Genomic DNA, 13,159 nt, shown 5'->3' on the forward strand with positions numbered 1-13,159 from the left:
AGGGTATGGACAATGTGGACATAGACCCAGATTTTGTTTGTGAACGAGAACATCGCCGTCGTAGCAGCAGCACAGATGAGTCTGTTGAAGAACCCACTGCTGCACGAGTTCGCCTTGTGCCACAAGGTAGGCGGCGCGCAATTTCAGGCACCACAAGCGTGGAAGTTCAAGTGAGAGGCAAAAGAGGCGCAAACAGAAATCGCCAGCAAGGCAGGTGCTCCAAAGTCTGGGCTTTCTTTGAAGACTGCACTGAGGATGTTACCATGGCGATTTGCAAGGTGTGCAAGACACGCCTGAGCAGGGGGAAAAGTATTAACAACCTCTCCACCACCAGCATGAGCCGCCACATGCTATCTAAACATCCCACTCTGTGGGCAAACGCGGCAGGACAGGGTACCACCAGCAACACTGCCTCCCTTGGGTTCACCAGACTCACCACCAGACCCGCCTCAGCAGCAGCAGTAGCCCAGCCATTGCGTGGTTCACAACATTCACAAACATCAGACGACGCTGACACTGTCACTTTCCGGAGTAGTGCTCTTGAGGTCTCCCAGTGTTCATCAAACACAACAACCAACAGCCCTTCGGTGTGCAGCGCTACGGTTCAGTTGTCTGTCTCGGAGATGTTTGAGCGCAAGAGGAAATTGCCAGCAAATGACCCCCGGGCCGTGGCAGTAACAGCCAGCATAGCCAAGCTTCTGGCCTGCGAAATGCTGCCATATCGAGTGGTGGAGACAAACAGCTTCAAGGGCATGATGTCAGTGGCCATCCCACGTTACGTGGTTCCCAGCCGCTACCACTTTGCACGCTCTGCAGTGCCTGAGTTGCATGAGCACGTGGTCAGCAAAATAACTCGAAGCTTGAAGAATGCCGTTGCCTGCAAGGTTCACCTCACCACTGACACCTGGACGAGTGCGTTCGGTCAGGGTCGATACATCTCCCTTACCGCGCACTGGGTGAACCTTGTGGAGCCTGGCAGCGATTCCTCACCTGCTACGGCGCGGGTGTTGCCCACGCCGCAAACAGCTGCACCGCCGTCCCTCCCACTGGATAACAACAGCAGCACCTACCTCTCTGACTCCTTCTCCTCCAACGCATCTCAAAGCTGTACCTCATCCGGAAACGCTAACCCAGCACCAGCAGCAGTAGGATCGTGGAAGCAGTGCAGCACAGCTGTTGGCATGCGTCAGCAAGCATTGCTGAAGCTGATCTGCCTTGGGGATAAGCAGCACACAGGGGAGGAAATTTGGAGGGGAATAAAGGAACAGATGGATTTGTGGCTGGCACCGCTGGACCTGAAACCAGGCATGAAGCTAGACACCTGGCACGAACTGGCAATGTACGCAATAGAGGTGCTGGCTTGCCCGGCAGCCAGCGTTATGTTGGAACGCTGTTTCAGTGCTGCCGGAGGCATCGTCACAGATCGGCGTATCCGCCTCTCCACAGAAAATGCAGACCGTCTGACTCAAATTAAAAATGAATCAATCCTGGATTGGAAACGACTACGCAACACTCCAGGACCCCAACCAAGTAACATGACCAATGAACATCTGGGATGGTTTAGCGTTTCCAGTCCCTGTTTATTGAACCTCTCATCTGTATTACATTTATGACTGCATGGCGGCAAAAAGCATTGCTGCTATATCCGCACGCTTTTTGTCCTCATGCCAGGCCTGTGTTGTTGTGTCTCAAAAAGCATGGCCTTCTCCTCCTGCGCCTGCTCCTGTTCCATCACGTGTGCTGCTGCTGCTGGGTTAGCGTTGCCGGTCCCTGTTTATGGAACCTCTTATCTTTATTACATTTATGACTGCATGGCGGTACAAAGCATGCTATCCGCACGCTTCTTGTCCTCATGCAAGGCCTGGGTTGTTGTGTCTCAAAAAGCGTGGCCTTCTCCTCCTGCGCCTCCTCCTGTTCCATCACGTCTGCTGCTGCTGCTGCTGCCTCTGTTGGGTTAGCGTTGCCGGTGACGGTCCCTGTTTATGGAACCTCTTATCTTTATTACATTTATGACTGCATGGCGGTACAAAGCATGCTATCCGCACGCTTCTTGTCCTCATGCAAGGCCTGGGTTGTTGTGTCTCACAAAGCGTGGCCTTCTCCTCCTGCGCCTCCTCCTGTTCCATCACGTCTGCTGCTGCTGGGTTAGCGTTGCCGCGTGGTCCCTGTTTATTGAACCACTTATCTTTATTACATTTATGACTGCATGGCGGTACAAAGCATGCTATCCGCACGCTTCTTGTCCTCATGCAAGGCCTGGGTTGTTGTGTCTCAAAAAGCGTGGCCTTCTCCTCCTGCGCCTCCTCCTGTTCCATCACGTCTGCTGCTGCTGCTGCTGCTGCTGCTGGGTTAGCGTTGCCGGTGACGGTCCCTGTTTATGGAACCTCTTATCTTCATTACATTTATGACTGCATGGCGGTACAAAGCATGCTATCCGCACGCTTCTTGTCCTCATGCAAGGCCTGGGTTGTTGTGTCTCAAAAAGCGTGGCCTTCTCCTCCTGCGCCTCCTCCTGTTCCATCACGTCTGCTGCTGCTGGATTAGCGTTGCCGTGTGGTCCCTGTTTATTGAACCACTTATCTTTATTACATTTATGACTGCATGGCGGTACAAAGCATGCTATCCGCACGCTTCTTGTCCTCATGCAAGGCCTGGGTTGTTGTGTCTCACAAAGCGTGGCCTTCTCCTCCTGCGCCTCCTCCTGTTCCATCACGTCTGCTGCTGCTGGGTTAGCGTTGCCGCGTGGTCCCTGTTTATTGAACCACTTATCTTTATTACATTTATGACTGCATGGCGGTACAAAGCATGCTATCCGCACGCTTCTTGTCCTCATGCAAGGCCTGGGTTGTTGTGTCTCAAAGCGTGGCCTTCTCCTCCTGCGCCTCCTCCTGTTCCATCACGTGTGCTGCTGCTGGTGCTGGGTTAGCGTTACCGGTCCCGTTTCCTGGAACCTCTTCTCTGTATTACATTTATGACTGCATGGCGAAAAAAAGCATGTTACCTGTGCAAAGAAACATGACATTTTCCGCATTTAAAAGACAGTTTTTCCTTTGAAACTTTACAATCAATTTTCTCAAAAACTATAAGCTCTTTTTCAAATATTTTTTTTCCTCTTGTACCCACTCCCAAGGTGCACATACCCTGCAAATTTGGGGTATGTAGCATGTAAGGAAGCTTTACAAAGCACGAAAGTTCGGGTCCCCATTGACTTCCATTATGTTCGGCGCGAACACCCGAACATCGCGGCGATGTTCGGCGAACGTTCGCGAACCCGAACATCTAGGTGTTCGCCCAACACTAGTTACACCTATGGATTATTTCTTTCTTTTATGCATCCTTGATGTAGCAAATGATTGATACTTCCATCAGGGAGAAACTGTTTGTGGAATCAAGTGTACATATGTATGGGTAGCATTAGTAAATCTGAACTTGCACATAAGGCTGCATACACACATCCAATTATGTTTGCCCCAATTTTCCTATCTTTGTGTAGTATGAGGGCCAACAGGTTTTGAATACTCTGAGCAAATTGAGTTGAGAATCTCTCATACGACACGTAAGATGTAAAATTGTGAGATAAGTGGCCAATCCGTCCAGCAGCAAAATAAACAGGGTAATTCAATAAGAAAATCAGGATTGCATAAGTCTTTTAAGCTGGGAGAACAAATATACTGTATATGCACAACTACTCAGGACTTAAGGTGGCCATACAGCAGACGACTTTGCGGCCGATCAACCATCCGATTCGATTATTATAGTGGAATCATATGAAAATCGGTGCTGCCAAGTGCATGCCCGATAGACGATGCAACCAGTTCCAAGCTGAAATTATTTGCATGTATCGGTCGGACGCGTTGCAAGATGTAAGGACGACTTGTTTGAATAGTTTCCCCTCCATTTTGCATGCACTTTTGTTAATAAATCTGCCCCATTGTCTTGTACCTGTCTGATATTAAAAGCCTATGTTCTAGTTAGGGTTGCTACCACATCCCTTTAAATACCGGCACATCTCAGTTATACAGGTTCTGGGGCTACTCACACATAACCAGTGCCTAAACTGCATCTAACTAGTCACAAGGCATGTATAATTCATATGTGCCGGTATGTAAAGGGATGAGGTGGCAACCCTGGTTCTAGTTGACTGGCTGTGGACGCAGCTAAACTGTCTGGCAGCAGATCTTGTCCCATGTGGTATGTGCTTCTGTGCCTCCTCCCTCCAGCTTTAGACAACATTCTCTAGCTCTTGTCCAATCAAGTATCCCCAGTCACTAACAGACAGAGCTTTCCTACCACCCCTTCCCTTCTAACAGAGCATGCCCCAATGATTTCTGGCCCTCTATGAAAAACACATCTTCAATCTCAAGCTGGCATGTTCCCAGTTATATGTACTAATACAGTGGCTTGCAAAAGTATTCGGCCCCCTTGAAGTTTTCCACATTTTATCACATTACTGCCACAAACATGAATCAATTTTATTGGAATTCCACGTGAAAGACCAATACAAAGTGGTGTACACATGCAGAGCAGGGGCAAGGTCCTCCAGCACCCAAGGCTGAGACACCAAAGTGCGCCCCTCTATCCCTCCCACCCCAGCCATCACACACTGATTGTGTTATGACACTGGTTGCTGGTGCGGGGTAGTTGACCTTCCCACTAGGGAATGAGGTTTTACCCAGATGCGGATCTAAGTGACCACGGGTCTTCACCAACACCTTCCCTAATGGAGATGCTGGAACACCCCCGCCTGGCGGGGATGTCGGACTTAGCTGCCTAGTGCCCACCAGGTCGCAACTGGGATTGCCTCACTAGTGGTTGGGAGAACTGATACCACAATGTAGAGATGAAGCTGGGTGTAGTAAACAAGCCGGAGTCAGGATAGAAGGTGCACAGAAGTATCCAGGTACAGACTGAGGTCAGTGCAGGCGGCGGGCAGAGAAGTATCCAGGAGCAGGCTGAGGTCAGGGCAGGCGGCAGGCAGAGAAGTACCCAGGAGCAGGCTAAGGTCAGGGCAGGCGGCAGGCAGCGAAGTATCCAGGAGCAGGCTAAGGTCAGGGCAGGCGGCAGGCAGAGAAGTATCCAGGAACAGGCCGAGGTCAAAACCAGAGGAACGGAGATCAAGAGAGGTCAGGCAAGACGGGTCGTCAACAGGAAAACAGATCAAGTAAGTTTCTTCCAGAGAGGCGTCCACACTAGCTGTCAGAACGAACAGTACCGAACACTGGTTGGGGGAGGCCTTTTATAGGAGAACTTGGCGCCAAAACTCCCGCGCATGTGCGTACATGCTCGCGCCTGTGCGCGTCACTTCCGGCGCATACACGTACGCGCCCGCGCCTGTACACGTCACTTCCAGCGCATGCGCAAGGCCCTATGCACGTTGTGCACTGCGTTCCACGCATGTGTTCGTGAAACGCTGCGCAACCACGCACAGCCCCACGCACACCATCACCTAGTCACTACATTCCAACACTGGCAGGGCGCGTGCACACGGAGAGAACAGGACGCCGGGACCAAGCCACAGCGTGAGTATTACATTGCCCCCCCCCTTAAGGGCAGTCTCTGAATGCCCACTGGGGCTGGTTTCTCTGGATGAGTCTTGTGGAACGCCTTAACCAACCTGGGTGCATTGACGTTATGTGCCGGTTCCCAAGAATTCTCTTCTGGGCCAAAGCCGAGCCATTTAATAAGGTATTGCACCGATCTTCCTCTCCTTCTGGCATCCAGAATTCTTTCAACCTCAAATTCCTCCTTACCATCCACAAGTATTGGTTCGGGAGGACTAATACTTCTGCCTTGAATAGAATCAGTAACTACTTTCTTGAGACATGATACATGAAAAACTAGATGTACCCGGAGATTTTCAGGTAAAGAGAGTTTAAAAGCCACCTCATTAATCTTCTTTAGAATGGGAAACGGGCCGATAAATCTTGGACCCAATTTTTTAGAGGGGCAGCGTAACTTCAAATTGGTGGTGGACAACCACACCTGGTCTCCAGGTTCAAAGCTTGGACTCTCCCTTCTCTTTTTGTCTGCAAAGTGTTTAGCCCTCTCCTGTGCCTGTTGAAGATTCTTCTGAAGCATCAAAAAATTTTCAGAAAGCCAGGTGGCTCTCTCCTGTACTTTAGGAACCATGGATTCTGTAGTAATTTGAGGAAAAATAGTTGGATGAAAGCCAAAGTTGGCTAAAAAAGGAGACTGCTTGGTGGCTGAATGTTGAGCATTATTATAAGCGAATTCTGCTAACGGTAGTAATGAAGACCAATCATCTTGTGCTGAGGAGGAAAAGCAGCGGAGATACTGTTCCAATGTCTGGTTTGTTCTTTCCGTCTGCCCGTTTGATTGAGGGTGATATCCAGAAGACATAGATGAATGGATCCCCAACTGTTTACATAAACCCTGCCAAAACTTTAAAGTAAACTGTACGCCTCTGTCAGATATTACATCAGATGGTAGACCATGTAATCTTACAACTTCTTTAATGAAAACATCAGCAGTAACCATAGCAGAAGGAATCTTCTTAAGTGCAATAAAATGAGCCATCTTTGTCAAACGATCAACGATTACTAGAATAGACGTATTGCCAGCAGAGGGAGGTAACTCAACTATAAAGTCCATGGTGATCATCTCCCAAGGGCGTTTTGGGATTGGTAAAGGAGAAAGCAGGCCCCAAGGTTTGAATCTTACTGTCTTGGACCGGCACAAGTGGGACAGGCAGAAACATAATTGAAACAATCGCTTCTCACTTCAGGCCACCAAAAACTTCTTTGCAGTAACTCTAAGGTCTTGGTGTTACCGAAATGACCAGCAAGTTTATGGTCGTGGTACATCTGTAGGACTTCCACTCTGAGATCCTGTGGGACAAAAATCTTGCCTTCATGTACAAGGAAACCCTCCTGAGACTGTAAATTTTGAACCGGATCCGGTTGAAGAGAGCTTGATACTTGCTTAATCCGGGAGAGGAGGTCAGGCTGAATCAGTAAGAAGTTCTTGGATGCCAGAATAGTGTCTGGGACTTGTGTGATTCCTTTTTCAGAGAACATACGGGATAGTGCATCTGCCTTACTGTTTTTAGAGCCAGGACGGAAAGTTATATGAAATTCAAACCTAGAAAAGAAAAGCGCCCAGCGAGCCTGTCGAGGGCGGAGTCCCTTGGCTGTACGTAGATATTCTAGGTTTTTATGGTCCGTATAGACTAAGATCGGATGAAGAGCGCCTTCAAGAAGATATCTCCATTCCTCCAGGGCTAGTTTGATGGCTAAGAGCTCTCTATCGCCAATGTCATAATTCCTCTCCGCTGGGGTCAACCTTTTGGAAAATAAAGCAATTGGATGGAGCAGTGCTTTAGGACCAAATCGTTGAGAGAGAATCGCCCCAGCAGCTGTTTCAGAGGCGTCTACTTCCAGAATGTATGGCTGAGTAGGATCTGAATGTCTTAGAATGGGAGCTGTGGTAAAGAGTTCTTTCAATTTGTTAAAGGCCGCCTGAGCCTCGGGAGTCCATGAAAAGGTATGGTGGGCTTTGGTGAGCTGTGTGATTGGAGCTACTATAGCAGAGAAACCTTTGATGAACCTGCGGTAAAAATTGGCGAACCCGATGAAGCGTTGAACCCCCTTCTTGTCTGAGGGAGCTGGCCAGTCTAGGATGGCTGAGACCTTTTGGGGATCCATGGCGATTCCTTCGGGGGTAATGAAGAGACCCAAAAATTGTACACTCGTCTTTTCAAATTCGCATTTTTCGGCTTTAGCAAAAAGTCCATGAACTCGTAGCCTGCTGAGAACCTTTAGTACATGCTTCCGATGTTCCTCGAGGCAGGAGGAGAAAATTAAAATATCATCTAAGTACACGATCATGAAGGAGTCAATAAAGTCCCTGAAGATATCGTTAACCAGGCGCTGGAAGGTAGCTGGAGCATTACAGAGCCCGAAAGGCATAACAGTGTACTCAAAATGTCCAAATCTTGAGCGAAAAGCGGTTTTCCACTCATCCCCTTCACGTATTCTCACCAAGTTATAGGCACCCCGAAGATCCAGTTTGGTGAATACTTTGGCTGAACGGAGTTGCTGGAACAGATCAGGAATCAGCGGCAGAGGATAGCGATTCTTGACTGTTACTTTGTTGAGATCCCTATAATCAATACAAGGTCGGAGTGAGCCATCCTTCTTCTCTACAAAGAAAATGCCTGCGCCTGCCGGAGAGGTGGATGGACGGATGAAGCCCTTGTGAAGATTATCCTTAATGTAGTCCTTGAGTACTTCCGTCTCAGGTTCCGACAGTGGATAGACACGGCCAAACGGAATCTCTGCCCCAGGAAGTAGGTCAATCGGACAGTCATAAATGCGGTGTGGAGGGAGAGAATCGGCAGCTCTTTCATCAAACACATCCAAAAAATCATGATAAACTGTGGGGATCAGATCCTTATTGACGTGTTGAAGGCACAAAAGGTGGCTAATGTTGGAGAGGCAGAACCGTTGACAGTATTTGGAGGAAAATGAAACTAATCCAGACACCCAGTCAATCTCAGGGTTATGAGCCCTTAACCAAGGCATGCCAAGGATGATGGGAAACAAAGGGGATGGTAATAAATCAAAAGTTAGATACTCCTGATGTCCATTGGAAATGGAAACTAGCAGGGGTGAAGTTTCCTGAGTGACAGGACCGGAACAGATAGAGGATCCGTCGGCCAACTGGATGGGAAGAGCTTGACTCTTGTTACGGATGGGAAGTCCTAGCCGGCGGGCTAATTGAGAGTCGATGAAACAGGAGCAAGCTCCGGAGTCCAAAATGGCTTTAATTTCGATCACTCCTCTTGGCCCCTGTAGGGATAGAAACAAAGGAACATGAGACGAGATTCCAACAGCTTTCTCAGAACAAGGTCTAGTAGATTCGTGTTTCTTACTTGGTGGTCTCACAGGGCAGGCGTTGAGGAAGTGGCCGGAGGCACCACAATACAGGCATAGGTTAGATGTCCGACGGCGTTGTCTTTCCTCAGAGGATAACGAGGACCTTGCCAGGCCAATCTGCATGGGTTCTGGGTCCCCAGAATTCTGTGTCGTAGGTGAGGTATCACTCGTAGATAAAGTAGAGGGTGACCCTGAAGGAGCAGTTCCCCAGGATGGACGAAGAATTCCCATCTTCTCCTGCCGTCTCTCTCTGAAGCGCCTATCAATGGGAATGACTAGCTTGATCAGTTCCTTGAGAGTAGCGGGCATTCCTATACGGGCAAGCTCATCCTTTAATGATTCACTAAGTCTGAGCCTGAATTGGCTTTTAAGGGCCGTATCATCCCACTGAGTGTCCCCACTCCACCGTCTGAAGTCAGATATATACTCCTCTACTGGTCTCCTGCCTTGCTGAAGAGCACGCAAGGCGGCCTCGGCAGATTCAGCCCGACCAGGATCATCACATAATTCGGATAAGGCAGTGAAAAAACTGTCTACCGTGTCCAAAGCTGGGTCTCGATTCTCCCGTAGTTGTAAAGCCCAAGCCAGAGGCTCATCTTGAAGGAGAGAAATGATGGTTCCCACCTTAATGGATTCAGAAGGGTAGGTACGAGGCTGGAGGGAGAAAAATAGAAGGCAGGCTCCTTTGAAGACCCTAAATTGTTGTCGGTTTCCTGAAAACCGTGCCGGCAAAGGGATCTTAGGTTCAGGGGCCGGCAACGAGATGGCGGCAACCGGAGCGGGGGCTGTAGTCATCTCCTGTAGCTGATTTTGGAGCTGAAAGCAATTCTGCTGGACTCCCTGGACTGAGATGCGTAGTTCAGCAATCTGTCGGCAAAGCTGGTCCATGGGAGAGTCATCTCCAGTGGCATCCATTTTTGGCTGTTTGTATCTGTTATGACACTGGTTGCTGGTGCGGGGTAGTTGACCTTCCCACTAGGGAATGAGGTTTTACCCAGATGCGGATCTAAGTGACCACGGGTCTTCACCAACACCTTCCCTAATGGAGATGCTGCAACACCCCCGCCTGGCGGGGATGTCGGACTTAGCTGCCTAGTGCCCACCAGGTCGCAACTGGGATTGCCTCACTAGTGGTTGGGAGAACTGATACCACAATGTAGAGATGAAGCTGGGTGTAGTAAACAAGCCGGAGTCAGGATAGAAGGTGCACAGAAGTATCCAGGAGCAGGCTGAGGTCAGGGCAGGCGGCAGGCAGAGAAGTATCCAGGAGCAGGCTAAGGTTAGGGCAGGCGGCAGGCAGAGAAGTATCCAGGAGCAGGCTAAGGTCAGGGCAGGCGGCAGGCAGAGAAGTAACCAGGAACAGGCCGAGGTCAAAACCAGAGGAACGGAGATCAAGAGAGGTCAGGCAAGCCGGGTCGTCAACAGGAAAACAGATCAAGTAAGTTTCTTCCAGAGAGGCGTCCACACTAGCTGTCAGAACGAACAGCACCGAACACTGGTTGGGGAAGGCCTTTTATAGGAGAACTTGGCGCTAAAACTCCCGCGCATGCGCGTACATGCTCGCGCCTGTGCGCGTCACTTCCGGCGCATACACGCCCGCGCCTGTACACGTCACTTCCAGCGCATGCGCAAGGCCCTATGCACGTTGTGCACTGCGTTCCACGCATGCGTTCGTGAAACGCTGCGCAACCACGCACAGCCCCACGCACACGATCACCTAGTGACAACATTCCAACACTGGCAGGGCGCGTGCGCACGGAGAGAACAGGACGCCGGGACCAAGCCACAGCGTGAGTATTACAGATTGCTATTAGACTAAGAGGCGCCACACCTCCCCAACACCTTAATATCTAGTTATCTGGCTTGCAGTCACTACTATGTATCCCCTTTTCTTATTTCTTTCTGCTTCATACACAATTAGGGATGACAGCTGAACGAATTGTGCGCCCCCTCCTACACTGCGCCCTGAGGCTGGAGCCTCTCCAGCCTATGCCTCGGCCCGGCCCTGTACACATGAGAAGTGGAACGAAAATCATACATGATTCCAAACATTTTTTACAAATAACTGCAAAGTGGGGTGTGCGTAATTATTCAGCCCCCCTGAGTCAATACTTTGTAGAACTACCTTTTGCTGCAATTACAGCTTAATTTAAAAATGAAGGTACGCATGATCATTTCACTTCTAAAACTGGAACCTCAGGCCTGTGCCTTTCAACACCTTTCCAACAACACCACCATCTTTAAAGGGGTTCTGTGGGGGTTCCTGAGAAGAAAAACAGACCCTTACCTTGGGCTTCTATCAGCCCCATGCAGCGGTAATGTCCCACGCCGTCCTCCTCCCATCTGCTATTCTCCGCCGCCGGCCCCGGTCTAAGCGGCATGGGATCCAACTGTGGCTGCGCTACAGTGGCCGCGCACCCGCTCGCTTCCGCCTGCGTCATCGGAAGCTTACTGCGCAAGCGCAGTACAAGGCTCCGTTGTACTGCGCCTGCGCAGTAAGCCTCAGATGACGCGAGCGGAGGCACGGCAACGCGCATTATTCGTCTGTGTGACAGCCGAATAATAGCCCGGTGCCGGCTGCGGGGAATGGCAGATGGGAGCAGGACGGCGTGGGACATTACCACTGCAGGTGGCTGATAGAAGCCCAAGGTAAGTGGCAGTTTTTCTCCTCAGGAACCCCCACAGAACCCCTTTAAAGCTATGGAGCTGCCCTATTCATAATCTTTATGGCTCCCCATCAGCTAAAAAAGTATTAACACAGTAAGAAGTAAAGAAGTAGAAAACGCTGGCACTGCAGTTAATGGACTCCTGTGTAGGTGGGAGGGGGAGAGTATATGACCTCACCATGTCGTTTTAATGCATGTACGTGTTTACATGTTGCCTTGCTTGGAACTAATAAATTGTGAATGACAGCAGTGCCGGCGCTTTCCTCCTTCTTTGTTGATAAAAAAGTATTAAGTAGCCTACAACTGAGAAAGCAGCCTGTTGCAGAATACATTTCTTAGTCCTGCTACTAATGCTTAGATACGTTTTAGAATGCCACTTACTGAAAACACCAGTTGCAGGGCCCAGAAAGTATGATTAACTACCTAACGACTGCATCACACCAAGGGGAGTGATCACGGCGGCAACCCCAGGACCGCCTAACACCGATTGGCATCAAGTCCTGGAGATGCAGGTTGTCAGTTTGTCAGGGAAAGCATGCGCGCATGCATGATCGCTCCCTGCTGGCTCCGCTCCGTGATCAGGCTGCTAGCCACGATCGCGGCTAGCAGGCTGTTTAGGGCCGATAGGGGAAAGAATTCCTCTTTGTTTACAATTGTACAGCACTGCTATCTCCTGCAGTGCTGTATGAGGGACACTCGGCTGTCCCTCAGAGCGGCTGGATCTGTGTGGCCTCTCATGGGCTGATGCCTATGAGAGGTGGGGAGCAGTGCCAATCTACATCCTAGGGCGATTAGGACAGCACAGGGGGGGAGGGAGGTCAAAGCCTTCCCTTTGCTGCTAATAAAAAAACAAGATTGCAGCAGCGATCAGAGACCTCCGACACAGTGTCCTATTAAGGACACTAAATGGAGGTAAAAATAATTTGTGTGCTGAGTTGTAGGGCTGTGCAGCACTCTACCAAAAGCTGCACAGCCCTATGTAATGAAAAATAGCCTGGTCACTAGGGGGATGCAAGCCTGAGGTCCTGAAGTGGTTAAAGTACTTGCTACTATTGACTCCAAGGTTTGTGGTGGGGGGGGGGGGGATTAACCAACAGCCAACAGCCTCATTTACTATTCTGTGATAAACCATAGTAACTCTCAGTGCATATTTTGCTGTCAGTTTCAACATTAAATCTAGTAATATCATTAAAGGGACTCCGAGCAGTGCAGAAACTATGGAAAGATGCATATAATTTTAAAGCTCTCTTTCTCCTCTTTGAAATGATATATAAACTGCCACCCTACGCCTTTTAATTTTCGCTATTTTCGCGAATGAAATTGCCGAGGCCACGATTTCAATCGTGAAAATAGAGAAAACTAAAAGGCGTAGGGCGACGATTTAGGACGATTTGTCGTCAGAAAGAGGAGAAAGAGAGCTTTAAAATGATATCCATCTTTCCATAGTTACATTGTATTACACAGGGCGACTTTTTCTGGGCAAAAATTAAAAGGCGTAGGGTGGCAGTTTATATATCATTGGAAAGAGGAGAAAGAGAGCTTTAAAATGATATGCATCTTTCCATAGTTTTTGCACTGCTCGGAGTCCCTTTAAGA

Source organism: Hyperolius riggenbachi, chromosome 1 (genome assembly GCF_040937935.1).
Source record: "Hyperolius riggenbachi isolate aHypRig1 chromosome 1, aHypRig1.pri, whole genome shotgun sequence".
NCBI classification, from domain to species: domain Eukaryota; kingdom Metazoa; phylum Chordata; class Amphibia; order Anura; family Hyperoliidae; genus Hyperolius; species Hyperolius riggenbachi.